Source organism: Babylonia areolata, chromosome 35 (assembly GCF_041734735.1).
Source record: "Babylonia areolata isolate BAREFJ2019XMU chromosome 35, ASM4173473v1, whole genome shotgun sequence".
Taxonomy (NCBI): Eukaryota; Metazoa; Mollusca; class Gastropoda; order Neogastropoda; family Buccinidae; genus Babylonia; species Babylonia areolata.
This window is the reverse complement of record NC_134910.1, coordinates 6,599,941-6,620,540: the sequence shown is the minus strand read 5'-3', so window position 1 is coordinate 6,620,540 and position 20,600 is coordinate 6,599,941. Positions and strand designations below refer to the sequence as shown.

At 43.9% G+C, this 20,600-nt stretch overlaps 1 protein-coding gene across 11 annotated transcripts in view; it reads left to right on the top strand.

Moving 5' to 3' along the window:
* The first annotated feature begins 6,661 nt into the window (after window positions 1-6,661).
* The window catches only part of LOC143277973 (talin-1-like), a 218,750-nt gene continuing 204,811 nt past the window's right edge, over window positions 6,662-20,600 (top strand). For all 11 annotated transcript variants that reach the window (XR_013053819.1, XM_076582975.1, XM_076582969.1 and 8 more), the window contains exon 1: window positions 6,662-6,759. The gene's annotated coding sequence lies outside the window, so the exon portion shown is untranslated. The remainder of the gene's footprint in view (window positions 6,760-20,600) is intronic.

Genomic DNA, 20,600 nt, shown 5'->3' with positions numbered 1-20,600 from the left:
TTGCAAAAGCATCGAGTTGCCAAGCAAGTGCTCTGCGATTTCATTGGTCAAAGGAGGTTTCGGCTCAAATACTGTTGAACAGATTGAGAATTATCTGAATAAGAAAGATCCAGCTCAGATAGTTATTTCCCCTGGAAAAATCGACTCGACAACGAGTGGTTTCTTCTCTCTGTTCCTTTCACTTGTGACACATTTTATAGACTATCTACATGATTATTCGGTTACGTTCATTGAAAGATACTTTAACGTCCTGCTTTTCCCCCTTTTTGTCTGGATAGCAAGAACTTCTTAACTGCATGTCACGAAGGCTAACAATTTTAACACTTTTAAAAATCTCATAGAACAGGAATTTAAATATTATCAGCAAGTTGAAATTAATTAATGATGAATGATAATATATATATATATATATATATATATATATATATATATATATATATAATTACTACTATTACTCCTGAGCAAGTTTACTGGAAACCCAAATCAATATTTTGTACACACACACACACACACACACACACAAGCTGCAAGGCTTATAAACGTCCCAAGAACTGAACAGAACAGAACAGACATAATTATAACTCATCACGACAGCTCTGGCATGCACACAATCTGTAACACGGGGATAAGGATCATCCACCAGAGAATCTGGCTAAAAGTAAATGAACGCGCGCGCGCACACACACTGTGACACACACACACACACACACACACACACACACACACACAAAACAACCACAACAACAAAACAACAACAAACAAACAAACAAGACTGACAAACAAACAAAAAATTCACTTGCACTGACTTTTTTGATGCGGTATTTGATCTTCGTATTATTCTCAGTTTCTAAACCCTACATTTATAAGTGAAAAAGGGATACGTCAGCCTGATTTGATTATATTTAGAACATTAATTACTCACAGATATAATTTTAGAAAAACACATAGAAAGTGTGAACTTCAGCGGACTAAATGAAGTCTCTGCCAACTGGTATTACTACAAAACCCTGCTCACCGCGGAAAACACCTGGCGGACTCAGTTTTTTTGTTTTGTTTTGTTTTTTTATTTATGCTAGTTTTATTCAACAAAAAGATTAGTTCCCAACAAATATACCTACATCAGACTGTGTTGTACATGGATAACTTGACACAATTATCTGTCAAATGTTTGCAGCCAATTTGGCTCTGGCTCTGGCTCTAGTGTCTGCTAGACTGGACTGGACCGGCATTTCTCGGCAGGTCCTCTTCGTAATTCTCAGAGTCACTGAGGATGCAGTCTGGATAGTGTCTGAGTTCAGTGTCCACATGGGAAGGTACTGTCATCACTCCAAGGAATGTCTCACATGGAACATACATACACAACAACGCTGCTGATACATAGAAGATCGACTACCGTTCCCATGGTACGACTGGTAATAATCATCACCATATAATCAACCCAAATTCTTTATTTCAATGATTAATACTTTTTTGCTTTCCCCTTTTTTTCTTCTTTTTCCTACGTTCCACTGCATGGCCAGGATTCAAACTCACAAACCCTCTGATTGCAAACTGACTCAGTCGCCAGTCTTATCTATTCCGCCACCCACCTACCTGAATGAAGGCGAGCAGCCAAAGCAAATCATTATGATTATGATCATCAGCTCTGCTCCGGCAGAATTCGTGAACCCCGGCCAACAATGATGCGCCCGCTGAACTAAAGGAACAAAACGAAAGAAGAAGAAGAAAAAAAACCCACAACAACTTAACGCAGAATCACGGAAACATGACGGCACAAAATTATGCAGGTGTATGTTTCAAGTGCACCTGAGTGGTGCCGGTGCAGGGGCGTTCTGCTCTGGGAGTGGTTGATAAAAGTTCCCTGCGTTGTCCAACAGTCAGAGTGATGTTTATCATGTACAATGTTACAACGATTAAAAAAATAAAATAAAAGAATTAACACATATCAATACGAAAGAGTAATTTCGGAGACACACATTTCCAACTTTGCTCCTAAAAGGGACCAAATTATTGCACAGGGAGGCTTTTTTTCGATAGCCTCCCTTACACGTACTTCAGATTAACCACGATCGGCACTCAATGATTTCCTACCTCCCTCCCATATAGCTTATAAGCACACGCGCGCGCGCACACACACGCGCACAATCACAAACATACCGTCACACACACACACACACACACACACACACACACACACACACACACAGAGTTTTCAACGTTCAATGATACCGATGATGACAATACTACTGCCAGGAAGTTTCCATGAAATTCGGTTCAACGTGACACAAATCAAGTGTTTTGCGCTTTTTTTTTGTGCTTTTTTTAATTTTTTTTTTTTTTTACATGTCAGCCAGGCTAAAAATAAAGATAAAAAGACAAGGAGAAAAAATCAACTGATTTAAGCAGTGTTGATCAGGAAATTGTAACACTGACTGAATTTAACAGCCCCCCAAAAGTGGTGGCACTTGACTGCTATTTTGGGTTTTGGACGGTCGCAATAGCCGAGGGGTTAAAACGTTAGACTTTCAATCTGAGGGTCCCGGGTTCGAATCACGGTGACGGCTCCTGGTGGGTAAAGGGTTGAGATTTTTCCGATCTTCCAGGTCAACATATGCACAGACCTGCTAGTGCCTGAAGCCCTTCCGTGTGTATACGCAAACAGACGATCAAATATGCACGTTAAAGATCCTGTAATCCATGTCAGCGTTCGGTGGGTTATGGAAACAAGACCACACCCAGCATGCACCCCCCCAAAAAAAAAACGGAGTATGGCTGCCTACATGGCAAGGTAAATAAACAAAACGTTCATACACGTAAAATGTTACATGTCTGTCTAAGTGTGCATGCCTGAAATACAGTGATTAAATGACACAGGAAACGAATGATGAGCGCCCAAACAATGGCAGCCGTCAGGTAGGCAGCCTGTTGTGCAAATGACCCGGTGTTTGTAAAGCGCTTAGACTGCTTGCCAGTGGTCTCCGACCGAGGATATGCGCTATATAAGTATCACAGATTCACAGAAATTCACAGAAATATTCGGCTATAGGCTAGAAGCCTTTTGCCCTCACAATAACTGATGTCCATTAATGTGCTTTTGGATCACTATATTATATAGTGAACTGTTCCAAGGTTTAATCAGGCATAGTGTACACTACATTTATTTCTGACTCAATAAAGATTTAAATCGATGGAAAATACATGGTCCTTAAAAGTTTTGTCGGTTTGGTTTTTGAAGGCGTTTACTGATGGTGCATTGATCGTGTCAGAGGAAAGGTTATTCCACAGATTAATGATACGGTTATTAAAAAAACAAAAACAAAAAAACTTGTGGAACTGGTTAGTGACAAAATTTGTCTTGTTAAGTTTGAAGTTGTGCCCTCGAGTCTTATCAAATTTAGCCAAGGTGAACAGGGAAAAGGTAGTGCGGGGATCATAAATATTGTGCATGATCTTGAATACTTCAAGGAGATCACCTCTTAGTCGCCTAAATTCTAGACTGGGCAGTTTAAATAGAGCTAGACGCTCCTCATAACTGAGGCCTCCAGTACCAGTTACACGTGACACTTAGTAAATCTGCGTTGAACGCCTTCAATCATGCTTATGTGCTTTTTAAAGTAGGGGCACCATACCTAACTAAAGCTTTGAATAAAGGAACCATAATTTCAGGAGACTTATTTGTAATATTTCTCAAAAGCATACCATAAATTTGATTTCCTTTTTTCACAGTATTACTTACATGTGTGTCAAAGCTTAATTCTGGGTCCATGGTGACCCCCAGATCCTTTTCAGGCATCATCATCATCATTATTTTTTTTTTTCTCAAGGCCTGACTAAGCGCGTTGGGTTATGCTGCTGGTCAGGCATCTGCTTGGCAGATGTGGTGTAGCGTATATGGATTTGTCCGAACGCAGTGACGCCTCCTTGAGCTACTGATACTGATACTGATATGGAACCAGTTTTTTTTTGTTTTGTTTTTAATTTCCATTTGTTCCAATACCAGCGTTGACATTCAACTCTGTGTTGGAGCCAGACTGAAGGTTGACAATCTGTAACGATAACTACTAATTTGCCTTTCATGGGTTTCAGGGCTGCATCCTCAGCCTCCTACAGTCGTCAATTCACGCTGCGAGCTTTTGAGACGGCGGATGGTCTTTTCTTCTTCTTCTTCTGCGTTCGTGAGCTTCAACTCCCACGTTCACTTGTATATACGCGAGTGGGCTTTTTACGTGTATGACCGTTTTTACCCCGCCATGTAGGCAGCCATACTCCGCTTTCGGGGGTGTGCATGCTGGGTATGTTCTTGTTTCCATAACCCACCGAACGCTGACATGGATTACAGATCTTTAACGTGCGTATTTGATCTTATGCTTGCGTATACACACGAAGAGGGTTCAGGCACTGGCAGGTCTGCACATATGTTGACCTGGGAGATCGTAAAAATCTCCACCTTTTACCCACCAGGCGCCGTCACCGTGATTCGAACCAGGGACCCTCAGATCGAAAGTCCAACGCTTTAACCATTCGGCTATGGCGCCCGTCCGGCGGATGGTCAATCAGCATGATGACCACACAGAAGTCAGCACCAATGTGTGAGAGAAAATCAATGTTGTCCATATTGGCGGACCTAAGTTTGTGAGTTAATTTGATCTTCGGCTGAGGTCACTCGATGCAGAGTGTCGATCTGATCTGGTCGTTGATTTTTTCTTTTCTTATTTCTTTGTCTTCTTTGATTTCGTTTTTTCGTTTCCTTTTTTCTTTTTCTTCTTTCTTTCTTTCTTTTTCTTTTCCCTTTTTTCAAGTTTTTCCAGGGTTGTTTAATTAAACACCCGCAAACGATTGCAACTCTTAACATGTCAACATTGAACACAGTGGTCTAGATGTACAGTTGATCTATTGTTTGGGGAGAAAAAAAAAAGACATTTCTACTGGTTTTAGTCACGAAAGATACAGAAGAAGAAGGACAAATAAAAGAAGAATAAGAATTAACAACAATTATTATTATTATTATTATTTTTTTAAGGAATGAAAGAAGAGAAGGGTATATCAGTTTCAGTTTCAGTTTCAATTTCTCAAGGAGGCTTCACTGCGTTCGGACAAATCCATAAACGCGCGACACCACATCTGCTAGGCAGATGCCTGACAATGCAATGCCATAAGCCAGCGAACCAGCCACGCCTTCAGTGCATGCCTACATAGTACTAGTGTAGCTCTCGTTGTGGCTTTCTGTTGCACAATTTGGACAGGACAACAATTTTGTTGCCGTGAGTTCTTTTTCAGTGCGCCAAGTGCGTGCTGTGTGTGTGTGTGTGTGTGTGTGTGTGTGTGTGTGTGTGTGTGTGTGTGTGTGTGTGCTTGTGTGTGTATGTGTGTGAGTGTGTGTGTGTGTGAGTGTGTGCGTGTGTGTGTGTGTGTGTGTGTGTGTGTGTGTGTGTGTGTGTGTGTGTGTGTGTGGTGTGCGAGCGTGGGTGCCGCGGCGTGCATGCGCGTGAGTGTGTGTACTGTGTGTGTGCGTGCGTGCGTGCGTGCACGTGTGTGTGTGTGTGTGTGTGTGTGTGTGTGTGTGTGTGTGTGTGTGTGTGTGTGTGTGTGTGTGCCAGTAAGTGTACGGTGTGTGTGAGGTCGTGGAGAGACTGTGACTGAGACTGAAAGAGAGGAGATTGCCGGAGAGAGACAGAGGCACACACACACACACACACACACACACACACACACACACACACACACAGAGCGAGAGAGGGACAGAGAGAGAGAGAGAGAGAGAGAGAGAGAGAGAGAGAGAGAGAAAGGGACAGAGAGACAGAGACAGAAACAGACCAAGCTGAACAGTGAGATAGACTGTGTGAGAGAGCGGACTATGTATGATCGGGTATGATCGAATGGGCCCGCTCGCTGAAACCCGCTTAATCAGTCGACATAATCGTGTTGATTTCTACATACGACTGACTTCTTACGTCCAGCCGAGATATGCGGAAGTTATTAATCTCGGTGTTTGCCGATCATGCCGTCAGTAGTTCAAACGCGCCCGCCCAAGGCGGTAACTGATTCGGACGAAGCTCGTCAGTCATCTTAGATGAGTGATTGCGTCAGTGAATGAACAGATCAATACACTTCGGCTTGCATTGATGCGGTTGAGATCCACGCATACTCTTGTCGGCAACGATAATTCCCCATTCATAGAAACTGAACTGAATCCATCGACACGGGAAGAAATGTATCCACTTAATGATTAGCCTGCAGACGGAAGAATCGACGGAATCATGTTCACAAATGTGCCCAAGAAAACTAGCATGCATATGCCTGGATGACAAAGTATAAATGTCAATTAAAAAGTGTGTATGCATAACCATGCGAACACGCACGCGTATGCGATTCTGCTTGTTTGAAGCGCCGTGAAAACTGTTCAGGCGCCGAGGCTCATGATAGCGCGTTGCCATCAGACTGGCAGTCTACTGGTGGGCGTGGCTCGCCGCTAGCAGACGATACTTGACCTTTTCTCGGTTTATTCTAGTTACGCTCTGAATAAAGAAAAATAGAATGAAACAAAAATGCAGAAAACGCGTTACAACACTTTCAGTTTGTTTTACTTGTGTAAGACATTCGGAACAGACGCATCAATCGGAAACGAACTGGAAGAGCAGAAACCCCAAGCCCCGGCAGATGCCAAAATGAAATTTCCGGCTGTGACGTCAGACCCTCCGCCATAATTTTGCCAGATCGAGGGCGAGACGATCGTAGAGCACGACTGGACACTTCGAGAGGGTGAGTTATCTTTTTACATACTACTGATTATCAAGCATTATATTGATCATGTGGTAGTGGGGATTAAGCTGATAGAAGACTGCAAAAATGTTGATTGAAGCTATTTCCGTGTTTCTTTCGAAGCCCTCACAGGTGCAGGATGCAGTTGCTTCCCCCTTATTCGTCTGCCTCTGTCTCCCGATTTGGTCACAAAAACTGGCTCAGTTTGTAATGAATCAACCCCCGAAGTATGTAACTCAGTAGTTACGGTACGGTATTGGTGACATTATTATTATTGCGTTACATTTATAAATGCAATTGCTCAATAAACTCAAAACAGAACAAATTAAAGGAACCAGATTGGAACCAAACTTGGCATTTGCTCTTGAATCGCATTTCCCCCCTTCTTTTTGCATGGCAGCATTTGTGCTATGCCAGCGGGCTCCAGTCGACGAACGTCGATGTTTGCTCGCACATTTTGCAAGCAGCCAGCATCTTCTTTGGGGTGAGGGGCTGGCTCGTTGAGCTTCCTGACTTACAGGTTCTGAACGGCTTGAACTTTATGGTTTATAATGAAGCGATTGTTCGGTGGGGACGACGGAAGTGGAATAACGAGTGAATCAGCCTTGCCTTTGGTATGCCTGCTGGTTTGGCTTGTGGACTGGGATGGGTTGCTTGCGCACACATACTCGTTGCAAAGTGCACGGGGCGCTGTCTCCGGTTCCTGAAAAGAGGGCATGATGGCAGACTGAACAAGAGTGAGAATAATAATGCCCGTCAGATCCGTCTTCTTTACTCAAGTTAAATGTGTATTTTAAGGTTTCCTCATAACATGATGATGAACATCTGCTTGGAATTTCAAGTTGGCATTAAGCCTGGGTATCTCACGCCTGCAGACATTATCATAATCTACCAGAATCAGCCAGGCTTAACCCCAGCTACTTCTTAGCATCTTTTGTTCATTAAAGCTATTATTAGACCCAAGACTTGTTAAGAAAAAACTGATTTAGATTTAATGATTTGATTTTGGTTTATAGTTTCAAAAGAGTGAGAATCCTATTAAAAGCAGCATAGCTCTGCTTGTACAGAATATAATTAATGAAATACAAAACCGACAGTTGTGTTTAAACTAAAACTAGTAAAATGAAGTAAAATTGTTTGATTTTACTATATTTGATTGTTTGCTAAATTTTCTGTTGTATAATTACTATAAACTATTAACATGCACACAGACACACACACAAACACAGACAGACACACACACACACACACACACACACACACACACACGTTCAGAGGCACTTGTGCCCACATAGTGATATGTACATATTTATATGCACACGCGCGCACACACACACAGACACACACGCACACACTTGAATGCACAGAATGCATATACATTTTAGCATTTTCAGTTTAAAAAAAAAAAGTATCCTGTTTAACATTGATGAAAAGATGTACAACTGAAAAATACACTCCCATTGCATTCATGTACACATGTTCATGTACTGTGTCTATCCGAGCACACACACACACATACATGCATGTGTATGAACACACACACACACACACACACACACACACAGTGACACACACACACACACACACACACACACATATCAGAAACCATTTATTGTTTAATACTCACATTCATATCTTTAGTATTGCATGAACATAACATCTATGTTTTCAGACATAAAACTGTGCTCTTTAAAGTAAGGTGAGATTTTGAAGTAACTGATGGAATGAGACAATGGCACTTTATATATATATATATATATATATATATATATATATATATAATATATATATATATATATGTGTGTGTGTGTGTGTGTGTGTTAAAAAGAATTTTTTACTGACTCTGGGAGATATTTTGAATAGAAATGAAAAATAGGATTGTTATTTTAATACTATATATTGCTATTAGTCCCCAGGGTCTTTACCTTCACTGTTACAGTGTTAGATAAGGCACTATTATTACTGTTATTATTGTTATAAAGGGTTCTGATGTCACATGCATTATATAAGATGGTCATGTCAGTTTGAGAAAGTTGAGAGCATTTGCCATTGTAGCCTTGTGAGTGGTGGCTAGGGGCTAAAATCATTTGGTGCTTGACATCAGTTCAAAATCTTTATTAAAAAAAAAAGAATTAAAACCAGGTTGAAACAAAGGACAGTAGCTGTCAGTCAGGCCTTGCTGACCCACATACAGTGATTAGGCCAGTAGATTTTAAATTATTTGTTGTCAGAAATAAATATTTACTTTTAGGAGTTCCCTTCTTGTTACAAGTGTTAAATCAACACAGCTTATAAAACACTTGATTATCATGACATATCATTACTACCTGTCATCTTGTTACAAGTGTTAAATCTACACAGCATGTGGAACACTTGATTATCATGATGTATCGTTCATTATCTGTCATCTTGTTACAAGTGTTAAATCTACACAGCATGTGGAACACTTGATTATCATGATGTATCATTCATTGCCTGTCATCTTGTTACAAGTGTTAAATCTACACAGCATGTGGAACACTTGATTATCATGACATATCATCATTACCTGTCATCATGTTACAAGTGTTAAATCTACACAGCATGTGGAGCACTTGATTATCATGATGTATCACTCATTACCTGTCTTGTTACAAGTGTTAAATCTACACAGCGTATGGAACACTTGATTATCATGACATAACATCATTACCTGTCATCTTGTTACAAGTGTTAAATCTACACAGCATATGGAACACTTGATTATCATGACGTGTCATTACCTGTCATCTTGTTACAAGTGTTAAATCTACACAGCATATGGAACACTTGATTATCATGACGTATCATTACCTGTCATCTTCTGTTTTCTCCCAGGTCTGTGTTCTTCCAGGTCTGTGTTCCCCCCCAGGTCTATGCTCTTCCAGGTCTGTGTTCCCCCAGGTCTGTGTTCCCCCAGGTCTATGCTCTTCCAGGTCTGTGTTCCCCCAGGTCTGTGTTCCCCCAGGTCTATGCTCTTCCAGGTCTGTGTTCCCCCAGGTCTGTGTTCCCCCAGGTCTATGCTCTTCCAGGTCTGTGTTCCCCCAGGTCTGTGTTCCCCCAGGTCTATGCTCTTCCAGGTCTGTGTTCTTCCAGGTCTGTGTTCCCCCAGGTCTATGTTCTTCCAGGTCTGTGTTCCCCCAGGTCTATGCTCTTCCAGGTCTGTGTTCCCCCAGGTCTATGCTCTTCCAGGTCTGTGTTCCCCCAGGTCTGTGTTCCCCCAGGTCTGTGCTCTACCAGGTCTGTGTTCCCCCAGGTCTGTGTTCCCCCAGGTCTGTGTTCCCACAGGTGCTTTTTCCCCAGGTCTGTGCTCTACCAGGTCTGTGTTCCCCCAGGTCTGTGTTCCCCCAGGTCTGTGTTCCCCCAGGTCTGTGTTCTCGCAGGTCTATGTTCCCCCAGGTCTGTGTTCCCCCAGGTCTGTGTTCTCCCAGGTCTGTGTTCCCCCAGGTCTGTGTTCTCCCAGGTCTATGTTCCCTCAGGTCCACATATTCCCCAAGGTCTTTGTACGTTTAATCATACATGATTTGGGTACTGGGTAGCACTGGTCAGTTATCAGTGGTGTGGTCTGTAGTAGTCAGGACATCATGATAATGTACAAATGTGACGAAACATCACAATCTGAAAATGTTTGCGCAGTGTTCAGTAGTGTTCAGCTGTGGCAAGAACTGGTCTAGTGGTCAGTAATGAATGGCCAGTTGTAGTCAATAGTGGTCAGCTTTTGGCAAAATCGTGCCAAGACATCCCAATACTGAATAATTGTGAAGTCAATGTGAACTCTGACAGTTGTCAGTAGTGGTCTAGCAGCGGTCAGACACCTGTCAAGACATGATAATAGATTTGGCAATACAACGCAATCTGAGCAAGGCAATCTGAGTTAGACGTTATGATGGAAAGATTTGACAATAACAGACAATATGAGCACAATTGAGTCCTGGCCAGTGGTGGTCAGCAGTAGTCCCAGATCTGTGGGAATAAAGACGAGGGGGGACATTGACCTTGGGGAATATAGACTGGGGTGGGGAGTGGGGTGGAATACACTGAGCTGAATAGAGACTGGGTGGGGGGTGGACTTAGAACTGGGAAAACTTTGACGCCGTCGAAATGACGGGCGCAATAGCCAAGTGGTTAAAGCGTTGGACTGTCAATCTGAGGGTCCCGGGTTCGAATCACGGTGACGGCGCCTGGTGGGTAAAAGGTGGAGATTTTTATGATCTCCCATGGCCCAGGTCAACATATGTGCAGACCTGCTAGTGCCTGAACCCCCTTCGTGTGTATATGCAAGCAGAAGATCAAATACGCACGTTAAAGATCCTGTAATCCATGTCAGCGTTCGGTGGGTTATGGAAACAAGAACACAACCAGCATGTACACCCCCGAAAACGGAATATGGCTGCCTACATGGCGGGGTAAAAACGGTCATACACGTAAAAGCCCACTCGTGTGCATACGATTGAACGCAGAAGAAGATGATGATGTGGTCGAAAGAAAATTTGGGGGAACATAGACCTGGTAGAACACCAGTCTTGGGCTGGGGGAACATAGAGCTGATCATCTGATGATGATGTGGAATAGATGTCCTGGGTTGCTGGTGACTAGCTTGATTGAAGAAACTTGGGTGACGGACAGTGTGGAGTGGATTAAACGACTGATTTGTCAACTGATTGTTTCTGATAAAATCTGTTCGCTGGTGAAAAGGAGAAAATTGAGGGTGGGGATTGGGGACCTAGTGTACTGGCCACAATGTTGGCCAACAGCGAGGAGCAGGTGTCGAGTCTGTTGTTTTAGTGTCAGTTTTAATGACAGTGTCTGTGTGAAACAAAACTGCTGTTGGCTTGAAGTTGTATGCCATTCGTGTATTATTATATCCGGAGTTGATGCAGAGGTTTTAGAGAACTGAAAACGTTCGTCCAGATATACTGGATTAAAAAGAAAAGGAAGATGAAAGACTTAAGAGCCTTTGACAACAGACTTCAGTGTCATCTTTTGTCTTTTCTTTTTCATAAAAAAAAAAAAATTGTTTGCTCATGTTTTTAAGCCCTTTTCCTGAGTGTGTGTGTGTGCGTGTGTGTGTGTGTGTGTGTGTGTGTGTGTGTGTGTGTGTGTGAGGGAAAAGAGAGAGAGAGAGAGAGAGAGTGTGTATGTATGTGTGTGTGTGTGTGTGTGTGTGTGTGTGCATGCATGTGTGTGTGTGTGAATGCATGTCTGTGTATACTGTATGTGTGTGCATGTGTGTATACGTAAGCATTGGAAGACCATGTATGCATGATAATGTGTGTGGGTGTGGTTGGAGTGGTTATCTGTAATAGTGTAAGCAATGTACGCCGAGGAACGTGAACTTGTGCGAGTCATTGACCGGGGATGGTGTGAGAGGCCCTGTATTGATTTCAATTAGCAGAGTGTTGGGGGTGGAGGGGGCTGAGGGGTGGGGGGTGGGGGGGTGGGGGAGGGGAGATAGTGGGTGATACTGATAGTCCGCCGCATCCAGTCTTCCTGCTCTTGCAAGTTCATCACCAAACCTGACCCTGCCATGCCACTCGATCCACTCCCGTCAACAGGAAGGGGGTGTACTTTGTGTGTGTGTGTGTGTGTGTGTGTGTAGTTGTGTGTGTGTGCTTGTGTATGTGTGTGTGTGTTTATACTTGTGCGAATGCGTGTGTGTGTGTGTGTGTGTGTGTGTGTGTGTGTGCTCTGACATAGTTTGTCAGATGGTAAGTACACACACACACACGCACAGACACACACACACGCACTCACACACACACACACGCACGCACTCACCCCCCCCTCCACACACACACACATATATATATATGTATATACAGCTGACGGGATTTGAGTTTGGGAAGAGAGAAACTGAGACCGGACTGACCCATTTTGAGTGACTTGTTCACCCAAGGAATAAGCATGCCAGCATCGTTGAACGTGTGCTTGCAAGCACAGCACAGTTTATTTACACAGAGGACAGGACACATTTTTATTTAAAAGCAGCTGTCAGCCTCCCCAAAAGAATCTAAACTTTATGTGATTGAAAAAAAACAAAAGCATGTTTTCACTTTTTTGATGGGCATGATTTGCCTTATCTTGTGGCCCATTGTCCAGATCAAAATAATCCTTAAAATTTTGGGGAAAAAAACAACAACTTTGAGCTTGATTGATTTTAGAAATCGTTGACAGATGCATAGGTATCAAAGTATCTCAGACAGAAAAAAAAGAAGAAAAAGAAAAAAGTATAATGAACATTTGGTGTCTTGTAAAGTACCATGCCAAACTGATGCAAACAAGGATTATTGGGCTCTCTTCATTTCAGTTTGAGACGGTAAAAATATATTACCAAGCAGGGAGTACAATTCAAACTCCTCTTTTTGTTGTTGTTGTTGCTTTATTGTTTATACTGATTTAGTGTGTGCAATTGGAGGAGAGTATCAACTTGACCTCCCAACAGTTTGGTTGATATTATCACTTCCCTTCAGGCGTGGGGAAGAATAAATGATATTGACTCCCACTCATGAATTGTGAAAGAAGAACATGCAGTGTTCATGTCAATTGCTTGGAGAGACTCCGTCCAGATCACAGTGACTTGTCTGTCATATCAGTTCCTGTATAGTCACAGCCCTTTCCCTTTTGTCTGAATCCACCCCACCCCTGTTTCCAGATCCCTTGTAGAATTCTGTCCCTTGCAACCCCCCCCCCTCCCAACCCCCCCCCCCCCCCTTTTTTTTTGTCCCCCATTCCTTTCTCCCCCCCGCTTCCTCCTTCCTCCACCTCCCAGCTTCATTCCCAGAATAAGTGAAGAAGAATATGAGAGGAAAGAATGGATTGGCTGGTGAAGGTGTTGGAGGGTGGTGGAGGTAGGTGGGAAGAGGGAGGGTGGGGCTGGTGGGCAGCAGTGAAGGGAGATGATGATGATGGTGATGATGATGATGGTGGTGGATGGAGTGGGAGGAAGGTGGAGGTGGTGGTTGGCGGCAGGCAGGGAGGGAGGGAGGGTGGTGGTGGTGGTGGGTGAGTGGAGTTGTTGCATTGGTAATGATGTAAAGCGATCCCCTCCTCCCCCCACCTCCCCCTTCCCGTGCCCCCCTCGGGTCCCTCTTGTGCCTGGGAAATGCCACCGGCCTTCCTGTCACACCCCTCCCACCATCCAACTCCGTCCCCCCCCCCCCCCCCCCGTACCACCCCTCCCCCTTGATCCCCTGGGGAGCCTGTACTGGACTAACATTTTGCACATAACCTTTTTGGGGGGGGGGGGGGGGTGCATAGGTTTGTGTGGATGGGTGGTGGCTTAAGTTTGAACAGTGGAGGAATTGTGGCGTGCGACAGCCGTGGACAGATGGAGATTGGGGGTTGGGGTGGATGCCGGGGGGGTTGGGGTTGGGGGGCAGGGTGTTGGGGGGTTGTAAGCTGGACCCTGAGGGTGCCCCATAAGGATTGATGACTGAAGGGGTAGCAGGGACTGTATAGGTTCCCGTGGATTTATAGTTGTGCCAGGACTGATGCCGAGCCAGAAGGCAGCAAGGAAGGGGCGATGGAAACGACACACCAAGGAGACTGGGGGGGTGGTCAGTGGTGGGGGTGGGGAGGAAGGGGGAGGGGGGGTGAGATTGGTAGGGGGTGGGGTGAGTGGATTGATGGAAGGATGAAAAGCATAGGGGGGAGAACAAAGCTTGTGTATATCTGTGGGCAGAACAGAATTAAGCCAGCATTTCTTCCACCTAATGGTTTCGGAATTACTTAATGACGTGCAATCACCAGCGATGGCTCGCAGCTGGTTTCTGAAAAAAAACAACCACCCCACAACCACCACATATTGCATACATGGAAGACTCAGGATTTGGCACTTAGTGTTGTTTGCTTTGATTGTGAAGTGTTTCCCCCAGTGATGCCTTGATGGCGATGCATCATCAGACTGGCATGTGTGGAATTAACTTCAGAGCATACACCTTTTGGTAGACACTGGAACTTTTGTTGGTAGATCTACTCGTCAAGATGCCCCTCCGTGTTTTGGTTTTTACACACACACGCGCGCACACACACACACACACACACACACACACACACACAGAATATATATATATATATATATATATATATATATATGAGAGAGAGATGACAATTGTGTAAGTGTAAGGCATAAAACGTTGAATAACAAGACGCACGTCTGAAGAACAGGCTTTTGTGTGTTCATTGAATGATTGATGTTGGTATTGTGATGTTTGAGCTGAGAGAAAGAACCCGTAAATCCAAACGTTATTTCACAGGGATTGAGATTAAAGGCATGGCCTGTTCTTCCAGCTTGTGTGTGTGTGTGTGTGTGTGTGTGTGTGTGTGTGTGAGAGAGAGAGAGAGAGGGACTGATCAGCTGCCGTGATACGGACATTAGGGGGTGGGGCTTCTATCGGGGGGCCTGATCAGTTGCCCCGATATGGATATGGGACTCAGAATTTGCAAGGATCACCCAGGAAGCTGTTCTCCGTGACATCAGCTATTCATAAATTTCAGTTGGCCCTGATACCCTATCAGCTCGGCAACCATGGCGACAGGCTACGGTGCTGAACTGGCGCTGAACTGGCGCTGGTTCTCCACCCCCCCCCCCATCCCCGGCCCCCTCCATGCCCCCCATCACCACCCTCGCCCTCTCCCCCTCCCCCCACCCTCTTCCCCAGGGAGGGCCGGTCGGGAGGCGGACCCAGTGGCAGTAGCAGCAGTAATAGATGGAGATTAGCCTGGCAAAAAGCAGAAATGGCATCCGCTGCTACTGTGTGGCGGGGAGGATGGGGATGTTGAGGGGGTGGGGGTAGGGGGAGGGGGGAGCAGGAAGGGAGGGGTGGGGGTGAGAGTCAGTCAGTCCTCAAAATGGCACACCGGCTCGGAGGCGACCTTACTGCAAACTTCTCTCTCTCCCCCCCCCCCCCCCTCCCCTTTGCTTCTCTTGACATGACGGTGATTAATATTCATTACGGTTGCTTATTATCCGGGTAGGCCGTGATGGGGGGGGGTCGTTATGTGATTGTTGTCAAGTGCTGTAAACTGTCCAAATCACTTCCTCTGCCACAGTGTGGCGTTGATGACATTTCCCCACCGCTGGCCAAATTGTTGCCGGCAAATGTCAGAACTGGGGCTCGGGGCTCAATCAGCCCATCTCGCCTGTTGGAGATCCGCACAATTGGTAGGCTTTTGCCATTTTGTCCAGCTATGGGAGTGGGTTCTGTTCCAAAGAGAAATTTGTCGACAATTTTATCAATGATTCATCCTCAATTAGGGGGTGGGGGGGTGGTGGGAGGGGGGTGGGGTGGGGATGTACAGTTGAATGTCACTGGTGATGTTGGATGTGGGAACTGTTGAATCAGGTATCAGTTGAAGGAAATTGTCATAGACTACAAGGTTTATTTTGTCCTTGTGAATTTAACACAAAATGAACTGACTTTATGTGCTTGAGTTTTTGGTGGTTTTTTTTTTTATGATAGGTCATATATGCAGACAGACACACAGTTCTCAAACTTACATTCTGGTTATATTTTTTATAAATGATATGACATTCATGCAGACATACAGTACCCTAACCTGCAAGTTTATAAACGGTAGTACCCACACTGACATATTGTACCCAAACTTGCAGTTTTATAAATGATAGTACATTCATACAGACATACGGTGCCCAAATTTATAGTTTTATAAATGTTAGGACATTAATGCAGACATATAGTACAGTTGAATAAATCATAGGACATGTATGAGTCATACAGACATATGGTACTCAGACTTTGTTTTATATAAATGATAGAATGTTCATATATTCATTCATACAGACACATAATACCCACGCTGACAGTTTTAAAAATGATATGACATACATGTGAGACACATTTTTCCAACACATAATCTTGTATTGACAGGATGTATGTACAGACACATCATAGTACCCAAATACACAGATTTGTGAATAATAGTTCATTCATATATACTCGGACACATAGTACCCAGACTTACAGTTTTATTAATGACATGGCTTACATAAACACATTGTTCCCCCACATATTTTTGTATTGATTGGACGTACATACAGACACATCATTGTGCCTAAACATAAAGTTTTATAGATGAAAGGACATTTATTCATTATACACATAGTACAAGTTTACATTCACAATATTATGTTTGTTTCTCTTAAACATACTCATTCTGATCTATGGCCAGTCATTTATGGGTAGTGGCTTTATCACGGGAATCTTTACTCTGTTTGAACAGAGACCACTTGTTACAGCTTCAATATCCAGGAGAGGTCAAGGTGCTTTACATCATCTGCTTAATTTCAAAAAGAAGGAAACAGTGGTAGATGCCAGACTTGTGCATAGACCTGACACCCTTTGTTGCACTAATATTGATATGCTGAAATGAGTGGATGCCCTTTACTGGGCTCCTCAAAATTCAGTGAAAGAGAGTGCCCTGGAACATTGTAAATTTTTAGTTGAAGAAAACCTACCCTTTCAGTTTTTGAAAGTTTGGGTCGATGTCCTGTTAATTTTGCCACAGCTCTGGGTTGAGGAAACAAAATGTAGCACAATTTAACAATGATAGCTTCTTACTTCTGAGCTTTGCAGATAAGGTATACATTTTTTTCACATTGAATGTTGATATCATCCCCTTTCCAGACATGTTGATATCATCCCCTTTCCACACATACACATGCATTAAAACACAAACATACATGCTTGTATATATATATATGTATACAAAAGTGTGCATGCTCAAACACACACACACACACGCACACAACACACACACACACACACGCACGCACGCACGCATGCACACACAAACACACACACACACACACACACACACACACACACACACACACACACACACACACACACACACACACACACACACACACACACACATGGAAGAGCAGCACGTAATTTCGAAGGCGCAATACATCTTGACATCCAGTTAGATCTACATGAATACATTAGTTGTATAGAAAATGTATCTAGAAATCGATTTAAGAAATTACTTATAGAATCAAATAATCAATATTACCAATGTTGTGTAAACACAAAGAATGCAGCTAATCCCAAACATTTTCTAAACTTGACACCAGCAGCACATTCAAGACAAATTACAAGTCTAATGTATAGAATTCGTTTAAATGCCTTTCGTACAAAATTTTCTAAAAATATAAAATGAATATGCGGTAAGCAAATAACTGTAAGTCATCTACTCATTCATTATCCGAGCATAAGACATTTAAATTCCTAAAGATGTAGTTGATGACTTTTCTTCCAATATTTCATTAGCCACTGAAAAGATTTTGAATGATTATTCATTGCTTAGAATGTTTTCGGAAATTTTAAACTCCAGTCCAGTTGGTATCCTCCTTTGATGTGTTATAATTAATGTTGTTATTTATATTTACATTGTTGTAGGTTCATACTTGTTGATATGCATATACATATTCTCCTTCCCATGACACCTCATTCAGTACACACCACAATCTCTTTAGACCTTTTTCTTATAATATACTTTTCCTCTGATACATAACATGAATACTTTTTACACTAATATTCACGTGCATTCCCTTTCCTTTATCCACTTCCTTACACCTTTCCGTCTAAAAACACTTATAGTGAATAGACGTTAAACTGAAGATAAAAAACCCAAAAAAAACACACTCACACGGAAAACTAAGGTAAATAGAGGTTGGGGAAGATAGTGAAATCCTATAAATGTTTCCCTGATTACTTTAATGTGGCTGAAGCCAACACAGTGAATGAAAGATTCACCCTGTTGACCCTGACTGTCATTGAAGGCCACATGAAAATGTCAGAACGAAGAGATTGATTTTGTTGTTGTTGTTGTTGAGAAGGTAGGGGTTTGCCTTACAAGACAAGGCCAGACAAGACAAGGCAGTCAAGACAAGATGCAACTTTATTGTATGTATACGCACAGAAATGTCGTCTTTGGCTGGAGTACATGTTTTTAGCCAAGAAAAAGAAGAGCATGTTGAAGTGTAGATACTACTAAACATGCGAGGTGTCTGGCGTGATGCAGTTGGGGGGGGGGGGGGGGGATGCAGTGCACACCATGGGGGGGAGTATTGATTTGTTCAGTGTCTGTCAACCCCCACCGCTTTCCCCTGTCCCCCTCCATCCCCACCTGACCCATACAGCAGTGGAATGGTCAAGAGCCTCTGGCTTTCAGTGTGGGGGTTGTGGGTTTGAATCTCAGTCTGGTTAGAGCCTCTGGCTTCAGTGTGGGGGTTGTGGGTTTGAATCTCAGGTCTGGTTAGAGCCTCTGGCTTTCAGTGTGGGGGTTGTGGGTTTGAATCTCAGTCTGGTTAGAGCCTCTGGCTTTCAGTGTGGGGGTTGTGGGTTTGAATCTCAGTCTGGTCAGAGCCTTTGGCTTTCAGTGTGGGGGTTGTGGGTTTGAATCTCAATCTGGTTAGAGCCTCTGGCTTTCAGTGTGGGGGTTGTGGGTTTGAATCTCAGTCTGGTTAGAGCCTCTGGCTTTCAGTGTGGGGGTTGTGGGTTTGAATCTCAGTCTGGTCAGAGCCTCTGGCTTTCAGTGTGGGGGTTGTGGGTTTGAATCTCAGTCTGGTCAGAGCCTTTGGCTTTCAGTTTGAGGGTTGTGGGTTTGAATCTCAATCTGGTTAGAGCCTCTGGCTTTCAGTGTGGGGGTTGTGGGTTTGAATCTCAGTCTGGTTAGAGCCTCTGGCTTTCAGTGTGGGGGTTGTTGGTTTGAATCTCAGGTCTGGTTAGAGCCTCTGGCTTTCAGTGTGGGGGTTGTGGGTTTGAATCTCAGTCTGGTTAGAGCCTTTGGCTTTCAGTCTGAGGGTTGTTGGTTTGAATCTCAGGTCTGGTTAGAGCCTCTGGCTTTCAGTGTGGGGGTTGTGGGTTTGAATCTCAGTCTGGTTAGAGCCTCTGGCTTTCAGTGTGGGGGTTGTGGGTTTGAATCTCAGTCTGGTGAGAGCCTCTGGCTTTCAGTGTGGGGGTTGTGGGTTTGAATCTCAATCTGGTTAGAGCCTCTGGCTTTCAGTGTGGGGGTTGTGGGTTTGAATCTCAGTCTGGTGAGAGCCTTTGGCTTTCAGTATGGGGGTTGTGGGTTTGAATCTCAGTCCGGTCAGAGCCTCTGGCTTTCAGTGTGGGGGTTGTGGGTTTGAATATCAGTCTGGTTAGAGCCTCTGGCTTTCGGTGTGGGGGTTGTGGGTTTGAATCTCAGTCTGGTTAGAGCCTCTGGCTTTCAGTGTGGGGGTTGTGGGTTTGAATCTCAGTCCGGTCAGAGCCTCTGGCTTTCAGTGTGGGGGTTGTGGGTTTGAATATCAGTCTGGTTAGAGCCTCTGGCTTTCAGTGTGGGGGTTGTGGGTTTGAATATCAGTCTGGTTAGAGCCTTTGGCTTTCAGTGTGGGGGTTGTGGGTTTGAATCTCAGTCTGGTTAGAGCCTCTGGCTTTCAGTGTGGGGGTTGTGGGTTTGAATATCAGTCTGGTTAGAGCCTTTGGCTTTCAGTGTGGGGGTTGTGGGTTTGAATCTGTCTGGTTAGAGCCTCTGGCTTTCAGTGTGGGGGTTGTGGGTTTGAATCTCAGTCCGGTCAGAGCCTTTGGCTTTCAGTGTGGGGGTTGTGGGTTTGAATCTCAGTCTGGTCAGAGCCTTTAGCTTTCAGTGTGGGGGTTGTGGGTTTGAATCTCAGTCTGGTCAGAGCCTTTAGCTTTCAGTGTGGGGGTTGTGGGTTTGAATATCAGTCTGGTCAGAGCCTTTGGCTTTCAGTGTGGGGGTTGTGGGTTTGAATTTCAGTCATGGCACGTGGTGGATTAACTTAACACAATGAATCA